The sequence below is a fragment of the Dendrobates tinctorius genome, unplaced genomic scaffold, assembly GCF_039654945.1.
Source record: "Dendrobates tinctorius isolate UK_male_01 unplaced genomic scaffold, ASM3965494v1 ptg000029l, whole genome shotgun sequence".
Classification (NCBI taxonomy): domain Eukaryota; kingdom Metazoa; phylum Chordata; class Amphibia; order Anura; family Dendrobatidae; genus Dendrobates; species Dendrobates tinctorius.
This window is the reverse complement of record NW_027361697.1, coordinates 59,205,125-59,222,570: the sequence shown is the minus strand read 5'-3', so window position 1 is coordinate 59,222,570 and position 17,446 is coordinate 59,205,125. Positions and strand designations below refer to the sequence as shown.

The following is a 17,446-nucleotide window of genomic DNA, read 5'->3' as shown; positions in this document are numbered from 1 at the left end:
GGGCAAACCCTCTGATAGAATCACAGGATGCATGTCTGAATGACTTCAATATGTTTATCACCACCATGGGGCAGATGTTTGACGATCCGAACCGTGGCCTTACAGCTGAGACGGCCCTGCTGAATTTGCGTCAAGGTAAACGCCCAGTGACTGAGTATGCTATGGATTTTAGAAGGTGGGCTCAGGACACCACCTGGAATAGTGCAGCGAAGTACTCAATATTTAAGAAGGGGTTGTCCAGTTCTATCAAGGACGAGCTTGCACGTGCGGAGGCTCCCACTGCTCTAGGTGATTTCATCAATCACTGTATTCGCCTAGACGCTCGCATCTCCGAACGAAAACTAGAAAGGTGGTCTGAGATGAACCGCAGCAATAAATCGCTTCTTCCTTTCCTTCCTAAGGAGAGTCCGGACCCAAGTCCTCAGGAGTCCACACCTGAGCCGATGCAGGTAAATTCCCTACGAAGTCGAGTAAGTGACGAACGGAAGGAATTTCGCTTCAAGGAGAATTTATGTTTTTACTGTGGGAAGTCAGGACATTTTATTATCAACTGCCCCAATTGTTCTCGCAGAACAACCGCAGCCGTGGTAGTACGCGACTTCTCCGAATCATACTCCATGACTTCCGAATCAGGGCCACCCGAAATTGCAGCAACCGCTCCTGATTATGACTTTTCAGATATGAACTCTGTTACATCCGAAACGATACTACCCATTAATGCTGTTATTCTATCTTCTGCAGTTTCATACCCTTGCAATAAGAAAAAAGATTCACATTGTTACCTTCCTATCAAGATCTGGATTGACTCCCGTTGGGTGAACAGTTCCGCCATGATAGACTCTGGGGCTAGCGGTAACTTCATGGACACTTCTTTTGCTAAGGAATATGGAATCCGATCACAAAGAAGAGTGTCTTCAATTCTGATGGAGACTGTGGATGGGTCCCCTTTGACCTCGGGGCCCGTAGACCAGCAGACTGAACCACTGAAGGTCCTCATGGGAGATGATCACCAGGAGAAATTGCCCTTCCTTCTGATTTCCTCTCCACATTTCCCTATTATCTTGGGTTTACCCTGGCTGCAGGCTCAAAATCCCATCATTGACTGGGAGACTAAGAGATTGCGCTTCCCAGCTAAAGAGGTAACTTCTGAGAAATCGACTGATCCATCTCCGGCCAACCCATCATCGGACCTAGAGTTACCGGCAGTTTATAAAGAATTTTCAGATGTGTGCGATAAAAAGAATGCAGATAAATTACCACCACACCGCTCTTATGACTGCCCAATCGAGCTTCTGCCTGCTGCTACCATTCCTTTTGGTAATATTTATACATTGTCCGGTCCTGAGCTCAAGACTCTCAAAGAATATATCGACGAGAACCTGTGTAAGGGGTTTATACGCCCCCTCATCCTCTCCAGCCGGTGCACCCATCTTTTTCGTTAAAAAGAAGGATGGATCCCTCAGACCCTGTGTTGATTACCGGGAAATTAACAAGGTAACCATCAAGAACCACTACCCTCTTCCATTAATTCCGGAGCTTCTCGAGAGAGTTCGTCAGGCCAAGGTCTTTTCAAAATTGGACCTACGCGGGGCATACAATCTAGTCCGTATAAGACCTGGAGACGAATGGAAAACAGCATTTAGGTCTCGATATGGACACTTTGAGTATTTGGTCATGCCATTTGGACTTTGCAATGCCCCAGCAACATTTCAACATCTCGTAAATGATATTTTTAGAGACAGTCTTGATATTTTTGTCGTAATCTATTTGGATGACATTCTGATTTTTTCTAGCTCCATGGAGGAACATCAGCAACATGTCAAGACTGTCTTGCAGCGGTTGAGGGAACACCAGCTGTACATCAAGCTGGGGAAATGCGAATTTCACAAGTCGGAGATCCAATTCTTAGGTCATGTAATTTCTCCACAGGGTCTGAGTATGGATAACAGCAAGATCAAAGCGATTCAGGAGTGGCCAATCCCCAAGAACGTCAAAGAGGTCCAACGTTTCATCGGGTTTGCTAACTTCTACAGACGTTTCATCAAGAACTTCTCTGACATCGTCTCGCCCATCACCCGGTTGACACAGAAGAAGACAGCATTTATTTGGTCCCTTCATGCCCAAGAAGCATTCTCTCGGCTCAAGACCGAGTTCACGTCAGCACCAGTACTGATCCACCCTGACCCGGAACTCGCCTTCATTATTGAAGTGGATGCCTCAAACTGTGCCACCGGGGCTATACTGTCCCAAAGAACAGGTGAGAAGAATTTACTTCATCCTTGTGCTTTTCTTTCCAAGCGACTGTCTCCTGCCGAAAAGAACTATGATGTAGGAAATAAAGAATTACTGGCTATCATCGCCGCCTTCAAGGACTTGAGACATCTTCTGCAAGGAGCCTCACAGCCGATCGTGGTCCTCACGGATCACCGCAACCTTGAGTTCATCAGGTCAGCAAGATGCCTGACCCCACGGCAGGCCCGCTGGAGTCTTTTCCTTAATCAATTCAATTTTACAATCTTATAGACCAGGTTCTCGCAATGGAAAAGCAGATGCTCTATCCCGGATGTTCTCCACTGACGCTGTTCCAGATGCTCCACCTAAGACCATACTTTCTGATTGCAATTTTGTAGGAGTCATTCAGAATCAAGATTTGCTGCAGGTCATCAAAGAAGCTTACAACTCTGATCTTTTCCTGTCTCAGCCATCTGATGAGGTAAGCCTTCTTTTTAGGAATGGAGTTTGGACCCGGGAACGGCGCCTCTACATTCCTGAAGCCGTGAGGTTAAGAGTGTTGAGATTGGTTCATGATTCCAAGGTTGCAGGGCACAGAGGAATTCAGAAGACTCAAGAATTCTTATCTCGCTTCTTCTGGTGGCCAGGTTTTCGGAAGGATGTCCAGAAGTACGTTTCATCTTGTGAGGTATGTGCCAAATTCAAGGTTCCACGTGCCTCCCCTACTGGTCTGTTACAGCCTTTGCCGGTGCCGTCTCGCCCGTGGGGATCCATTTCTATGGACTTTATTGTAGAACTGCCCCTTTCTGAGGGAAAGAGTACGAATTTGGTGGTGGTCGATCGCCTGACCAAGGCGGCCCATTTCATCCCTTGTTCCGGTTTACCCTCTGCGAAGGACACTGCTGACCTAATTATCCAGAACATCTTTCGCCTGCACGGGGTTCTGGATGAAGTTGTTTCTGACCGTGGAGTTCAATTTACTTCAAAGTTTTGGCGAAGCTTTTGTTCAGCATTAGGCATAGAAGTTAACTTATCTTCTGCTTTCCACCCACAGTCCAACGGGCAGACAGAACGTACCAAAGAAACACTAGAGCAATACCTTCGCTGCTACGTTTGCCATTTGCAAGATGATTGGGTAAGGCTACTCCCCTTGGCCGAATTCTCTTATAACAACTCCCAGAGTGCCTCCACCAAACAGTCTCCATTCTACGCTAACCTGGGATATCACGCTAGCATTCTTCCCAGATTACCGGTAGATACATCTTTACCAGCAGTTGCCGACAGGATCTCTTCACTTCAACAGAACCATGAACTTCTGAAAGAGACTTTGGGTTCCGCACAAGAATGCAGCTGACAGATTTCGCAAACCAACACCAACATTTAAGGTAGGAGATTTAGTCTAGTTATCTACAAAAAATTTAAAGATGAAGATCCCTTCCCCTAAGTTGGGACAGAAGTACATCGGTCCTTATAGGATCAGTGGCCTGGTAGGTGCTGTTGCATGTCGCTTAAAACTCCCAAGAACACTGAAGATACATCCTGTCTTTCATACTTCTCTACTAAAGACAGTAGTACCAAATCCTTTTCCAGGACGTTCATCTCCTCCTCCTGATCCCGTTCTTGTGGATGGTCAAGAGCAGTTCATCGTTGAGAGGATTCTGGATTCAAGAATCTACAGAAATCGACTGCAGTATTTGATTAAATGGCAAGGCTATTCCTCAGAGGAGAATTCCTGGGAACCCGTGGATAATATTAACGCCTCCCGACTGATTGCACAGTTCCATCAAAGGTACCCTGGCAAGCCTGGTTTAGGGTCGTCCGGAGGCCGTCCTTGAGGTGGGAGTAATGTCAGTATCTAGTCCTAGAATCTGTTTTTTCTTGCCCTTACTTAACATGGATCTTGATGTTTCACAAGTCGGCCATCTTGCTTCCTGCCAAAGCTGTATATAAAGCCAGCACCTGTTCTGTTTCATTGCTTGAGTATTATGTTTTGGACTTTGTGCCTCTGCAGTCCCAAGCCTGGACTTACTATCCCTGTTGGTCCTCTCTTAACGGCAGAGTCCTCCGTCAACCTGCACGTCTGGATCCCTGCCTGCTGATCGAGTGATTGCTGAACACCTGACTTCAGAAACCTCTGCCTGACAACACCTGCGGTGAAGTAAGAACTCCAGCCAGCTAGTGTGTTCCTCCACTCTGCAAGAGTCTGTGTCTTGTGCCCGCATTGCTCATTGACTTTGAATGCTGTGTCGCAGAGTATCAACTCTGCTATAACCGTTTATCAGATTGACTGAACATTTATCTGGACTTATTATGCTATCAGATTACTAATACAATATTGCTTGCGCAACCCATTGTGTCTGCAGTCCCTTTGACCTAGCCACTGGTGTCCAGTTGTCTCCACTAGTATCGTGACACAAGGCCTGGATCTCACCTGAATTTGCCAGTCCTCTTCCAGAATAAATAATTGGCTGGAAACAGGATCCAGGTCTCCTGTTGTGTTCATGTTTCTATGACCTGAACTTTATTTCCTGGGCTACAGCAACGCCCGTTGTTGCTCAGAAGTGCTGTCCACACAGACAAAACACTCGCTCATGTGTAAGTGGGGTTCGGTAACGTCAGCTGATCCCCTGCTGTGTGTACGGCAAACTCTCCTGCTGCCTACAACTTCTGACTACCTCTGATTTGCCCTCTGTCTCCACTCTGTTTTGAGTATTTCCTCCGGCCTACAACACCACCTGTTTCTGCTCTCAAGTGCCGTCTGCACAATCCACACTTGTTCCTGTGGTACCTGGGTCCTGTAACATCTGCTCATCTCCAGAGTTGAGCACGGCAATGTCTCCTGCTTTGTCTACATTCCCACTACTTGTAGTGGAAATGTGGACAGAGCAGGAGACATTGCCTGACTCACCTCTAGGGAGAAGCTGCTGTTACAGAACCCCAGTAACACAGGAACAAGTGTGGGTTGTGCAGACGGCATTTCAGAGCAGCAACTGGCGTGGTTGGAAGCCAGAGGAAATACTCGAAACAGAGTGAAGACAGAGGCCTAATTGGAGTACGTTGACAGTTAGTAGTAGTCTAGAAACAATCGCAAACTGCCACCAAGTAGGCCTCGGCCTACTACCTGATTTTCCCTGGGCTCCGACACCACCAGTTGGTGCTCAGAAGTGCTGTCCGCACAGACAAAACACTCGTTCATGTGAATGTGGGGTTCGGTAACGTCAGCTGATCCCCTGCTGTGTGGAGGGCAAACTGCTGCTGCCTCCAAATTTTAGCTACTTCAGATTTAAACATTTTCTGATTTGGCCTCTGTCTCCACTCTGTCTCTAGTATTTCCCCGACCTCCAACACCGCCAGTTCCTGCTCACAGTTGCCGTCCACGCATTCCACACTTGTTCCTGTGTTCCTGGTGTTCTGTAACGTGAGCTGATCCCCTAATGTGTGTCCGGCACTGTCTCCTGCGCTGTCCACCTTCCCACTGCAAGTGGTGGGAATGTGGACAGAGCAGGAGACATTGGCAGACAAACATCAGGGGATCTGCTGACATTACAGAACACCAGTAACACAAGAACACGTGTGGATTGGGCAGACGGCTACTGTACGCATAAACTGGCGGTGTTGGTAGTCACGTGAAATCCTGGAAACAGAGTGGAGACAGATGCCTAATTGGAGCACGTTGACAGTCTGTTGTAGCCTACAAACAATCTAAAACTGCCACCAAGTAGGCCTCGGCCTGCACCCTGGTTCTCCCTGGGCTCCAACAATGCTAGTTGGTGCTCGGAAGTGCTGTCCACACAGAAAAACACACTCGTTCATGTGAAAGTGGGGGTCAGTAATGTCAGCTGATCCCCTGCTGTGTGGAGGGCAAAGTGTCCTGCTCCCTCCAAAGTCAAAATACCTCAGCTTTACACCTGGCTCCTAATAGGCCTCGGCCTGCACCATGATTGTCCCTGGGCTCCAGCAACGCAAGTTGGTGCTCGGAAGTGCTGTCCACACAGAAAAACACACTCGTTCATGTGAAAGTGGGGTTCGGTAACGTCGGCTGATCCCCTGCTGTGTGGAGGGCAAAGTGTCCTGCTCCCTCCAAAATCAAAATACCTCAGCTTTACACCTGGCTCCTAGTAGGCCTCGGCCTGCACCATGATTGTCCCTGGGCTCCAACAACGCTAGTTGGTGCTCGGAAGTGCTGTTCACACAGAAAAACACACTCGTTCATGTGAAAGTGGGGTTCGGTAACGTCAGCTGATCCCCTGCTGTGTGGAGGGCAAACTGCTGCTGCCTCCAAATTGTAACTACTTCAGATTTAAACATTCTCTGATTTGGCCTCTGTCTCCACTCTGTCTCTAGTATTTCCCCGACCTCCAACACCGCCAGTTCCTGCTCACAGTTGCCGTCCACGCATTCCACACTTGTTCCTGTGTTCCTGGTGTTCTGTAACGTGAGCTGATCCCCCATTGTGTGTCCGGCACTGTCTCCTGCGCTGTCCACCTTCCCACTGCAAGTGGAGGGAATGTGGACAGAGCAGGAGACATTGGCAGACAAACATCAGGGGATCTGCTGACATTACAGAACACCAGTAACACAGGAACACGTGTGGATTGGGCAGACGGCTACTGTACGCATAAACTGGCGGTGTTGGTAGTCACGTGAAATCCTGGAAACAGAGTGGAGACAGATGCCTAATTGGAGCACATTGACAGTCTGTTGTAGCCTACAAACAATCTAAAGCTGCCACCAAGTAGGCCTCGGCCTGCACCCTGGTTCTCCCTGGGCTCCAACAACGCTAGTTGGTGCTCGGAAGTGCTGTCCACACAGAAAAACACACTCGTTCATGTGAAAGTGGGGGTCGGTAACGTCGGCTGATCCCCTGCTGTGTGGAGGGCAAAGTGCCCTGCTCCCTCCAAAGTCAAAATACCTCAGCTTTACACCTGGCTCCTAATAGGCCTCGGCCTGCACCATGATTGTCCCTGGGCTCCAACAACGCCAGTTGGTGCTCGGAAGTGCTGTCCACACAGAAAAACACACTCGTTCATGTGAAAGTGGGGTTCGGTAACGTCGGCTGATCCCCTGCTGTGTGGAGGGCAAAGTGTCCTGCTCCCTCCAAAGTCAAAATACCTCAGCTTTACACCTGGCTCCTAATAGGCCTCGGCCTGCACCATGATTGTCCCTGGGCTCCAACAACGCCAGTTGGTGCTCGGAAGTGCTGTCCACACAGAAAAACACACTCGTTCATGTGAAAGTGGGGTTCGGTAACGTCAGCTGATCCCCTGCTGTGTGGAGGGCAAACTGCTGCTGCCTCCAAATTGTAACTACTTCAGATTTAAACATTCTCTGATTTGGACTCAGTCTCCACTCTGTCTCTAGTATTTCCCCTGACCTCCAACACCGCCAGTTCCTGCTCACAGTTGCCGTCCACGCATTCCACACGTGTTCCTGTGTTACTGGGGTTCTGTAACGTCAGCAGATCCCCCAATATGTGTCTGCCACTGTCTCCTGCGCTGTCCACCTTCCCACTGCAAGCGGTGGGAATGTGGACAGAGCAGGAGACAGTGGCAGACACACATCAGGGGATCTGCTGACATTACAGAATCCCAGTAACACAGCAACATGTGTGGATTGGGCAGACGGCTGCTGTACGCATAAACTGGCGGTGTTGGTGGTCACGTGAAATCCTGGAAACAGAGTGGAGACAGATGCCTAATTGGAGCATGTTGACAGTCTGTTGTAGCCTGCAAACAATCTAAAACTACCACCAAGTAGGCCTCGGCCTACACCATGATTGTCCCTGGGCTCTAACAACGCCAGTTGGTGCTCGGCAGTGTCTTTGGCACGGGGACTCCTTGTTGCCCAGCCTGGTTCCAGCACGCCTGCTGTTTCCGGGTAGTGTCAAGGTCACTATGCCACCAATCCGTTGTCCTGTCATCTTGCGGCCGAGTTAGCCGACTCTACGGTGCCTGCAGTTTAGGTGACTCCTATGTGGGCTGCGGGAACTGGCACTGAAGGCTGGATCCGTAGTGCCAATGGGACATGGACCCCCTGTAGGACTGTGGGTTTCGGTAACTGCGTCCGGCTTGCGGCCTGGCTACTTTGCTTTGAATGGGTACCTTCTGCTACCCACCCGGGTTCCAGCACTGTCTGCTGGTTCTCGCCAGAGCCTTTGGCCTAGGTGCCTCCATCTCGGTATCCGAGGTCCAGCACCGTCAGCTGGTCCTTGGTAGTGCTTTTTAGCACAGGTACCTTCTGCTTAGTAACCGTGGTCCAGCACCGTCAGTTGGTCCTCGGTAGTGCCATTGGCTCTTGTTCCTTCTGCTACCCATCCGGGTGCCAGCACTGTCTGCTGGTTCTCGCCACAGCCTTTGGCCTAGGTGCCTCCATCTCGGTATCCGAGGTCCAGCACCGTCAGCTGGTCCTTGGTAGTGCTTTCTAGCACAGGTACCTCCTGCCTAGTAACCGTGGTCCAGTACCGTCAGCTGTTCCTCGGTAGTGCCATTGGCTCTTGTAGCTTTTGCTACCCATCTGGGTTCCAGCACCGTCAGCTGGTTCTCGGCAGTGTCTTTGGCACGGGGACTCCCTGTTGCCCAGCCTGGTTCCAGCACGCCTGCTGTTTCCGGGTAGTGTCAAGGTCACTATGCCACCAATCCGTTGTCCTGTCGTCTTGCGGCCGGGTTAGCCGACTCTACAGTGCCTGCAGTTTAGGTGACTCCTATGTGGGCTGCGGGAACTGGCACTGAAGGCTGGATCCAATGGGACATGGACCCCCTGTAGGACTGTGGGTTTTGGTAACAGCGGCAGGCTTGCGGCCTGGCTACTTTGCTTTCAATGGGTACCTTCTGCTACCCACCCGGGTTCCAGCACTGTCTGCTGGTTCTCGCCAGAGCCTTTGGCCTAGGTGCCTCCATCTCGGTATCCGAAGTCCAGCACCGTCAGCTGGTCCTTGGTAGTGCTTTTTAGCACAGGTACCTTCTGCTTAGTAACCGTGGTCCAGCACCGTCAGTTGGTCCTCGGTAGTGCCATTGGCTCTTGTTCCTTCTGCTACCCATCCGGGTGCCAGCACTGTCTGCTGGTTCTCGCCAGAGCCTTTGGCCTAGGTGCCTCCATCTCGGTATCCGAAGTCCAGCACCGTCAGCTGGTCCTTGGTAGTGCTTTTTAGCACAGGTACCTTCTGCTTAGTAACCGTGGTCCAGCACCGTCAGTTGGTCCTCGGTAGTGCCATTGGCTCTTGTTCCTTCTGCTACCCATCCGGGTGCCAGCACTGTCTGCTGGTTCTCGCCAGAGCCTTTGGCCTAGGTGCCTCCATCTCGGTATCCGAAGTCCAGCACCGTCAGCTGGTCCTTGGTAGTGCTTTTTAGCACAGGTACCTTCTGCTTAGTAACCGTGGTCCAGCACCGTCAGTTGGTCCTCGGTAGTGCCATTGGCTCTTGTTCCTTCTGCTACCCATCCGGGTGCCAGCACTGTCTGCTGGTTCTCGCCACAGCCTTTGGCCTAGGTGCCTCCATCTCGGTATCCGAGGTCCAGCACCGTCAGCTGGTCCTTGGTAGTGCTTTTTAGCACAGGTACCTTCTGCTTAGTAACCGTGGTCCAGCACCATCAGTTGGTCCTCGGTAGTGCCATTGGCTCTTGTTCCATCTGCTACCCATCCGGGTGCCAGCACTGTCTGCTGGTTCTCGCCAGTTTCTCAGCCTTCTTGTACCTTCTGCTACATTTCCAAGATCAAGCTTTTTGAAATTGTCTTTGGTAATCCTTATTGATCTCCATGACGACGACCCTGATGACGACGACCCTGAAGACCACACCAAAGAAGACCAGAAATATGACCCTAAATAATAAGACCAAGAGGACAAAGAACATGAAGACAACCACCAAGATACAGAACAAAAGACAGAAGAACAAGAAGCAGAAGAAGCAAAAGCAGAAGAACAGAAAGCAGAAGAACATTAAGCATAAGACTAAAAATCAGCATAGAAGAAATCAAAATTATAAGCAGAAGAAGACTAAGCAGTAAATGGGGGTGAGTCCGTTCCTCCTTGTGGTGCCCCTGGAAAATGCCTGCTGCTGCAGGCCAAACTGAACGCGGACAAATCCTGTTGTAAATCTTTAGTGACAGGCAGAACGTAAGGTGTAATCTTATAACTTTTATAGATAAGTACTACAGGAATGCCTGTCACCATAAGAAAATGAAGACAAAGAAGAATAGGAAGAAGATGAAGAAATAGCATATTAAAATTGATAATAGCTGAATAAGAAGAATATGAAGAATGGAAAAAAAATTAATGGGAAGAAGATGAAGAAGAAGAAGATGAATAAGGTGAAGAAAAAGTTGATGAAAAAAATGCTACTGCTGCGGATCATGAAGGAGAAAGTGTGGGAGAAGTACAAAAGAACGTGAAGAGCATGGAAGTTGTGAAACATACATATCTGACAAAATATAAAAAAGGTTAACATAGTCAATATCTTTTTAACTCCGAACGTACTGAAAAAAAAAATTGGAATTAATGCTATGCCATGTGATTTGAATAAACCACTATGCTTTTAATGTCTCCTCCACCTCTCACAATACATTCTACATGATTCTTATTTGTTTTCAATTATGTAGAATTAGCCAACAAGGAAATAAAGGGCTTTTTTTAATTCCGATACCGGAAGTCCCATTGACTTGAATGGGACTTCCGGTATCGGAATCGGCGATACCCGATATTTTTTTCGTATCAGGCGATACCATCCGATATGATATTTTTGGGTATCGAAGGGTATCGCTCAACAGTCAACACTAGTCCTGATATTAGATTTATGCTGCGAAATCCGATCTCTGACAGGTTGTGTTGTCTCTCCCACATATGCCAGGCCGCAAGGGCATTTGATGACATATATCACGTATGATGATTCACAGGTATGGAAGCCATTGATTGGTATCCCTTTACCTGATTGAGGGTGAAAGAGTTTTGAGCCCTTTTGAACATTGCTGCACTGGAGGCAACTGAGGCAGGGAAAAGTGCCTAATCGAGGTGTGCGGAGAAATGTTTGTTTGGGGACTACAATTCTGGACCCTAGATCTGCTCTGACAAGTTTGTCTCTAATGTTTCGGGGGCGGCGATAACAAGGAAGATAGGGGACCTGAAATTCAGGGATGTTGGGATAACTGCGAGTTAACAAGTTCCAGTGCTGTCTGATAACAGACTGTGCCAGTTGTGAAAAGGGGTGGAACGTACTAACAAAAGGTATGCGTTTTGTGGTATCATTCCTCCTTATTGAACTAGTGTTATTTTTCGCTTTTGTTAGGACTGTCATTGGGTAACCCCTATCTATGAACTTGGTCTCCATCTCAGATTTTCTCAAATTCCTAGTGGTAGTATCTGAGACAATTCTATCAACTCTGCTGAACTGTGATTTTGGAATTGAGTTTTTAATTGCCGGTGGATGGCAGCTGTTGAAATGTAGTAAACTATTTCTGTCGGTTGGTTTGGTGAAGAGGTCTATGCTCAAAGAACCCCGTGTATCCTTGCAGATCAGTGTGTCCAGGAAATTGATTTGTGCCGAATTATACTGCAGGGTAAAGTTTAGCTCCGGCCAGATGCCATTTATGTGTTCATTGAACTGAATCAAACTTTCAAGGGGACCATTCCAGAGGCAAAAAATATCGTCTATAAATCTCCGCCACGTCAAGGCATGCTGACCAAAGAGAGGGTGATTATAGACAAAATCGTCCTCGAAAACCGCCATATAGGCTACAGCAAAAGGGGGCGCTACGTTCGCCCCCATCGCTGTGCCCTGTTGTTGAACGTACCAAGTATCCTCGAAAAGGAAATAATTTTCCTTAAGGACTAGTTCCAAAAGGTCCGCACAAAAGTGTCTAACTTGGTAATCTATGCCTGCTTGCTGTAGAAGTCTGTCAGTGGCCGCCATACCCTTTTCATGGGTAATAGATGTATACAGACTTTGTACATCCCAAGTTACCAATAGAGTAGAAGGAGATATATGATCCAATGATTGTATCATTTGGATGAATTCACCAGTGTCTAAAAGAAATGACTTGGTTTTTTTTACTATTGGTGTGAGGATCCTCTCTAATACGATAGATAGCAGTGATAAGATGGAATCCGTGAGTGATACAATTGGTCTACCTTGAGGTTTGTGAAGTCTTTTGTGTATTTTTGGTAAAATATAAAATACGGGCGTGGTGGGGTCGGTTTTGATGAGATAATCCCTTAATTTTTTGTCTATTGTGCCCGCTTGGAAATGGACATCTAGGACAGATTTGATTTTGATCGCCAAATTGTGGACGGGATTATAAGGAATTACCTTATAAACATCCGTGTCGCTGAGCTGTCTAAGGACCTCCTCTAAATAGTCTGACCTGTCCATTACTACTGTGGCGCCCCCCTTGTCAGCTGGTTTTATGACAAGGGATTTATCTGAGGATAGTTGCTCAAGGGAAAGTTTCTCAGCTTGAGACAAATTTGCCTGAAAATGGAATTTGCCTGTATTGATGTTGTGTATTGTCTGGGATATGTCTCGTTCGACCAAAGAAACAAATGTCTTGATGGGTGGGTTGTCTTTAGGTGGCATAAAGGTACTAGGTACCTTGAGGTTCAGCTCTTGGAACTGGAGGAGTGTTTGGGTAGTTTGTGATGGAATGATATGCTCCAAAGGTTTTTTCGAAAAATGGGCACGTAGCCGTAGATTACGAAAAAAACGTTGTAAATCCATACTAAGTTCAAATGAATTGAATTTGTAAGTGGGGCAGAACGACAAACCCTTTTGTAAAACAGAGACCTGATTTGCTGACAAATTCTTAGAAGAAATGTTGATTACCAAGGGGGTGGGGGTTGTACCTGTGATCTCGTCGAGATCTGGCCTCTGGAGTCCCCGGCGGCATTGCCCCCCCGGCGCGTCTTCCTCTTGAGCGACCACGGCCTAAAAAAGATGCAGAATGGCCAGTAGATGTGGAAGAAGTACCAGGTTGGCTGTCCCAAGAGCCAGAAGAGCTTTGTGACGTGCGACGTCTTGTATAGCGTTGGTTGTCCAGCCAGTGGTACACACGATTTTGTAAATAATCCTCGGCATCACTTGGCCCTTTTCTTCTTCTCCAGTTCTGTTCTGTAAAGACGTAGGGATTCCTGGTTCTTGTTTTTCAGTTCCTGGAATTCGGCCTGAGACATGGTATTGGTTAATTGATTTTCGATGGCACATATCTGTGTATTCACTATATCAAGATTTTTTTGTAGATAAGACAGGGTCAGGGTCATAAGGTCAAAAGAGCATTTGTTAAGTATATGCTCAAAGGTCGTGCAGTACTCCTTATCTTCCCTAAAAAAAGTAGGTTGCAAAGGGACCCGAAGACCCCGTGGTATACGCTGAACCTTGAGGTATTCAGCTATGGAGATACTGTGTAGTTCTAGATTGACTGCTCTTCTGGTTTCCCGTTCCAGATCCCGATTTTTTATCTCTTGTGGTGGAATCTGAAGGAATTCACTGGAAGCGGTCACTTTCGCCAAAATCTCAGCTGATTCTTCTGCATTAAAGAAAAATGTCTCACTTGACATGCTAAGGTGCTCGTGTGACGGAAAATATTGCAAAATAGAAAAAACACGGCACTCAGTGTGGAGGGAGGTGCACAAGTCAGGTATCCAGCCAACTAACAATGTAGTACAAAAACTTGGCACTCAAAAGAAAAATTGATTTGACAGTTCCTTTATTGTAAAAGGCATCCAGTTAAATATACTTCTTTTACTTCTTTAAACGTTTTCGGTCATACAATTGACCTTCATCAGAAACAGAATTTTTTCACAGTTGGTTTTAACTGAGAGGAACTGTAATGGAAAATTCCATATATTATTATTAAAGAACCGCTGTCATAAGTAGGCACTATTCAGTACTGGGTATATTCATTGATAATGTGGAGAAACAGATGTCTGGGAAGCAGCAGCTACTGAGGATGAAAGGACACCATTCATGTAGGAAATCACCAGACTCACAGGTTTGACACCTTGGGTTATACAGGGACCGGTAGATCCAATAATTGGTGTGGGTGTCCAGAAATTTGTACTGTAATATATTCAGGAAACTATCCTGTATTGTTTGTGACAGGCGTGTATGTTCACAACTGGGTGCTGTGATTCTCCAAATGGTATGTCCTGCCCAGGGAGGCAAGTGTGTCACAGGAAGAGTGAACGCGCTGTTCAGGAGAAGCACTGGTATGGTACTGGTGCTGCTGGTATGAGCGTCCAGCCACAGACTAAGCGCTATTCCTCTGCACCTTCAGTGCTTCTCCTGAACAGCGCGTTCACTCTCCCTGTGACACACTTGCCTCCCTGGGCAGGACATACCATTTGGAGAATCACAGCACCCAGTTGTGAACATACACGCCTGTCACAAACAATACAGGATAGTTTCCTGAATATATTACAGTACAAATTTCTGGACACCCACCGCCCTCCTGGGGCCGTGGTAGGCTATGATTCTCCACTTATACCCGGATATACTTCCCTGCAATACAGCATCTCTCATACCAGCAGCACATGCGTCCAGCCACAGACTAAGGTAATATTTTTAAGAGATCCAGCTCATGTCTTGCTGGTTCTCTACTTTATCACATTGACAGCATTTTCTCATTTTTTGCAGCACTATTCCTCTGCACCTTCAGTGCTTCTCCTGAACAGCGCGTTCACTCTCCCTGTAACACACTTGCCTCCCTGGGCAGGACAGACCATTTGGAGAATCACAGGTGACTCTAGCTCTCCCAGACAACATTAGGGCACCACTATTGTACCAACTAGTGCCTTTTTGCTTATGTTTTCTTCTCTTTCAATTTTAGCACCCACTTGTGAACATACACGCCTGTCACAAACAATACAGGATAGTTTCCTGAATATATTACAGGTGATTTTACACTTCTTAATACAGTGTTCACTTCACATTCTTTGTCCTCAGGGCTACTCATACTTTCTACATGTTTCAATTGCAGTACAAATTTCTGGACACCCACAGCAATTATTGGATCTACCGGTCCCTGTATAACCCAAGGTGTCAAACCCGTGGGTCTGGTGATTTCCTACATGAATGGTGTCCTTTCATCCTCAGTAGCTGCTGCTTCCCAGACGTCTGTTTCTCCACATTATTAATGAATATACCCAGTACTGAATAGTGCCTACTTATGACAGCGGTTCTTTAATAATAATATATGGAATTTTCCATTACAGTTCCTCTCAGTTAAAACCAACTGTGAAAAAAATTCTGTTTCTGATGAAGGTCAATTGTATGACCGAAAACGTTTAAAGAAGTAAAAGAAGTATATTTAACTGGATGCCTTTTACAATAAAGGAACTGTCAAATCAATTTTTCTTTTGAGTGCCAAGTTTTTGTACTACATTGTTAGTTGGCTGGATACCTGACTTGTGTACCTCCCTCCACACTGAGTGCCGTGTTTTTTCTATTTTGCATTATTTTGGGTAGGGTTTCTTGGCAGATTGCAGACAGTTCTTTCCTTTCCTGTCCTTTCAAGTTAGTTTGGCCCCATCATTTGCTCAGCCTATTTTTCTGCCTTTGTTTGTGTTTTCATCTTGCTTCACCGTCAATACATGTGAGGGCTGTCTTTCCTTTGGGGTCTGCTCTGGGGGAGTTAGTTTTCCCTCTTCTTACTTTAGGCTTATTTAGTTCTCCGGTTATGATGAGGCGTCCAGGACCATCGTAGGCACACTCCACGACTGCTGCTAGTTGTGTGTTAAGATCAGGGGATCTGCAATCTGCATAGTTACCAATCTCTCTGGTTTTCTGAGACTTAGCGTGTGTTGTTTTTCTCCTCGGTGACCCATTCATAACACCTCCCCTGGAGGAAGGCAAGGCCAGTGTGGCGACCATACCCCTGGGGGTGCCACATTCCCCCCTAGTGCAAGTCAGCACTCCTGGGCTGAACAAAAAAAACATGAATAACATATAAACAATTGAACAATAATAATTTGTACAAGATTTGAAAAATGTACAAAAACCAAGAGCTCAAAAATGGTCCTATGATAATAAGTCCAGCATCAATGTCCATGGTCCATTCCTGGGCAAATGGTGAAAGTTTTTGACCACACACAAGTCCTGTAATTCAGTGTCCATAAAGAAAGCAAGAAAACTCCAAGGAACTCTTACAGGTTACCTGTAGGCACAAAACTTGAAATACAGTTACATATTTACACCATTTCAACAATTGCATTACTGTTATGAATGAGTCACCAGAGGAGGAGAAACCAAAAATACAAGCTAAGTCCAGAAAACCGGAGAGGTTGGTAGCTATCGGATTGCAGATCCCTGATCCTATACACCACAACTAACAGTAGCCGTGGGGGGTTCCTACGGTGCCCTAGACCCCTCGTCACAGCCGGAGAACTACATAAGCCTAAAGTAGGAAAGGGGAAATCTAAACTGCCCCAGAGCAGACCCCAAAGCAATAGACAGCCCCCAACATGTATTGTCGGTGAAAAACAGATGAAAACACAAACACAGACAGAAAGACAGGCTGAGCAAACGATGAGGCCCAACTAACTAGATAGGACAGGACAGAAAAGATGCTGGCTGCAATCCGCAAAAAACCCTACCAAAAAGGTCCCAACCGTCTGATAGGGAAAAAGGCCCTGAAGTCACTAGACTTCAAAATCACTATATCAGCACTCAGGTATATTCTGAAAACAGAGCAAAGAGATCAACTGATCAGAGACAAAAATGGAATTCAGCCAGTCCCAACCAGGACTGGCTGAATACAAACACTAAGGAAACCAGACAAAATCTCATGGAATATTAGCAGGGCAAAAACTTAGCTTTTAGTACAGTGGTCCCCAACCTTTTTTGCACCGGGGACCGGCTTCAAGCAAGACCATTCTTCCATCGCCCGGCAGGGCGGGGATGGAGGTGTGGCAGGGGCGGGGCTTTGGTCATAAGGGGGTGGGGCTATGGACACGGTTGTAGTGTAGCAGTGCATACTTATAATTAAATAACATTTATAATGTGACTCAACTCACCATAGGTTTTGAATAAGTGCTCCATCACCCCCTTCTCCCCATCATTGCCTTCACCCCATCACTCCCTTCTCCCCATCGTTGCCTTCTCCCCATCACTGCTGTCTCCCCATCATTGCCTTCACCCCATCATTCCCCTCTCCCCATCATTGCCTTCACCCCATCACTGCCATCTCTCCATCATTGCCTTCACCCCATCACTCCCTTCTCCCCATCATTGCCTT

At 47.1% G+C, this 17,446-nt stretch overlaps 1 long non-coding RNA gene across 1 annotated transcript; it reads left to right on the top strand.

Moving 5' to 3' along the window:
* Positions 1–14,733: 14,733 nt before the first annotated feature.
* Positions 14,734–15,561, top strand: LOC141085733 (uncharacterized). Its single transcript, XR_012231397.1, has 2 exons — positions 14,734–15,105; positions 15,191–15,561. It is a non-coding gene; the product is annotated as an uncharacterized lncRNA (long non-coding RNA).
* The last annotated feature ends 1,885 nt before the right edge of the window (positions 15,562–17,446 follow it).